Consider the following 2946-nt stretch of genomic DNA (forward strand, 5'->3'; position numbering starts at 1 on the left):
ATCAAATCTTTAAATGGTTACAGAATGACTAGAATTCCATACCCTAAAAAAACTGCAGGCCCAACCTGCCAACACACCTCCCTTTATATGCTCCTCTGATTTTCCTTTTGCCTTCTATTTCCTCCACCCCTCCCCGCTAACGCCAGGGCATGTTGTCCTGCTGACAATGTAGGGAGCGTCCTTCTCACTGTCACTCTTGCTGGGGCCCCCCTGGCTCAGAAGTCTGCCCTTCATCATGAATCCAACCTGGAGATGAGAGAAACAGGCACTTCCTATGTGGTTAAGTGAATGGACATTCCCCTGTCATTTTTACAAGTTCAAGATTTCCTTCTGTCTACATATTTGGTAAAACAGAAGCCCACCTGATATGGGCGACTGCAATTTAAGAATCCGCTTTCTGCCTCCAATTCTCTCCTGTGAACTATGGACAGACAGGTACTGCCAACTGATAGGCCAACCAACTGTGTCTCACAGTGAGTTTGGCTCAGAGCAGATGGTGGTGCCAGACAAGAGAGATGAATAGGCCGAACTAACCTGCTCTGGCTTTTGGGTTATATTCAAGTGAATCTTCTCTGCCCATCATGATTCTCATTCTATGCCAGGTATATGGGCTTGATTCTAAATTATCTGCTTTGTGAGCCCCATTCTTGCTACCCTTCTAACACACCCTCATTTCTCAATCCCTGTTCCTTCACGAAACATTTTTTTTTTTTTTCAGTCTGAATAACTTAACCAGGAGTTTCTCTCTAGCATGCAAAGGCAGGAAATCGATTTCGTTTAGGACAAGCTGCACTAGAGTCAGCACTAACCTACACTGCTACTCCAGGCTCTGCATTCTCCATCAGAGCACACATGACAATGGATTTGCCTGTTTAAAATATGCTTCCTGGCCAGAGAGCCCAGCTTTCAGCATCACTGACCTCTGACTAAAGACATGTAACCCTCTTTTCTTCGCTCCTGTGTCTTTGGTTTCCTCTTCAGTCGCCAGAATAACTTCCTTAAAGAAGGTGACTTGTCTTGATTTATCCTTACAAAGCATCAGCAGCTAAGGTAACACCTTGCCCTACCCCATCTCATCATAAGCTTTTCCTTGGAGCAAGTTCCATTACTCTGGCAAAATTACTATGCCAGGAAGTCAGAGTCCTGAGCCAGGCCATCTGTCACTTTGGTGTCAGAGTCACCATGGGGCAACATGCTTTTCTCTCATACTAGCCTTTGAAAACATGGTGGTCACATCCTATGCTTGGGTATTAGTCTAAGAAAAATACATTCTAACTTAATAATTCTACCTATAGAGCATAGTCTTGTCTTTAAAAAATGCATGATCCATTTTTGTTGATGTCTCTAATAATGCTTATATCACCAACACGTCAATACTAAAACAATTGGTCTTAATCGGGCACATTTGTACATCATGACCGCAAAACCATCATCAAAACCAGTAGAATCCTCAGGGAGTTTATACAGGACTCCAAACTGTAGCTTTTTCGCACGAATATTGAAACAGGTTTGGAAACAGACGAGCACAGATTCAGATGTCAGCTCTGGCATTTATTAGTTCTTGGACCTTGGGCAAGGTTCAGATTCCATGCCCATGTCTATAAGGCGGAGATTAGGATAATAACCATAGCTAGCAGGCAGTACATCCTACTGTGTCCCAAACGCCATGCGAAGTATTGTATACCCCTCATGTCATTCAATTCTCGCAACGAGCCTGTGCATGAGACAGTTAAATTACCCATTTCACAAGGGAGGATGTGGGGCTCAAAGCAGTTAGTGTCTTCCCCGAGCCGACGTGAGGAGTAAATGAGGTGAGCCACACGAAGGGCTTCGCACATGGCTCAGCGACAGTGGTTGCCGCTGCTGTTGTCGTCTCCCTCATCATTATTGATTCCCTTCTCGAAAGTGTCCTTTTAATACTCTAATCCAGTTGTATACTCATCTCCTGGAACACATCCTTGCTTCTTGTTATGCTCTTCTCCTTTCTCTCTCACAGCCATCGCTCTATAAGTTTCCTTTCTTTATGGAACTTCCCTTAACTCATTGGAAGTGAGATGTTCAATGTCTGTGAAACAGAAAATGTAACTTGGGTTCTTCGTCTTCACATTCTTAAAATAAAAAGTGCCTTCTCTCTTAATTGAACCCAAGGAAAATACTTCAACACTTAAGCGAAGTCTACAACCATGCTACCCTGAACAAGCCCGATCCTGTCTGATCTCGGAAGCTAAGCAGGATCAGGCCTGGTTAGTACTTGGATGGGAGACTACCTAGGAAGACCAGGTGCTGTACGTGTAAAAATAAAAAAATAAGGGATTGTAAGCTGACAAGGTCCTTGCAATCTGTGAAGTCAACCAACGGTTGCCTCGCCTAAAAAAATTAATAATAAAAATAAAATAAATAAAATCATTATCTAAACACTTAAGCTGATCTGTTTTATATGTTGCTTGCTTTATAATTTACCAGAGTCTTCGCTTGGGCAAAGCTGGCAGTTCCCCTGAGTTTTATTATTTATTTCTCTGATTATCCAGATTATACAAAGCTCAAACATTACAGAAGTAATTAATTTTGAAAAAGAAAGTCCTCCTCCCCTCAAAAATCTACCCTCCAGAGATCACCAATATTAATAGAGTATAATAAATCATCTCCATCCTTTTTTCTCCATATATGCTATTACTATTATTATTATTGTTATTAATTTATGCACAAACATACAGGTATCTTATTCTTTTTGATGATTGTTTGGTATTCTGTTGTGGGGAATACACTTAATAAATACATGTAATTCTCATGATTTGCCTCTTAGGAAATGAAGTTTCTATGGAACACACACACACACACACACACACACACACACACAGAGACACACACAATCATGCACAGATGAAATACCCCCATAAGTCTGTTACTGTTGCTAGAAACTCTATTATTATTTCTTTGTTATTAATG

At 41.3% G+C, this 2946-nt stretch overlaps 1 pseudogene; it reads left to right on the top strand.

The window, feature by feature from the left end:
* Nucleotides 1–2173: 2173 nt before the first annotated feature.
* Nucleotides 2174–2292, top strand: LOC111735605 (annotated as a pseudogene).
* The last annotated feature ends 654 nt before the right edge of the window (nt 2293–2946 follow it).

Source organism: Pteropus vampyrus, unplaced genomic scaffold, assembly GCF_000151845.1.
Source record: "Pteropus vampyrus isolate Shadow unplaced genomic scaffold, Pvam_2.0 Scaffold1000004053, whole genome shotgun sequence".
Lineage (NCBI taxonomy): Eukaryota > Metazoa > Chordata > Mammalia > Chiroptera > Pteropodidae > Pteropus > Pteropus vampyrus.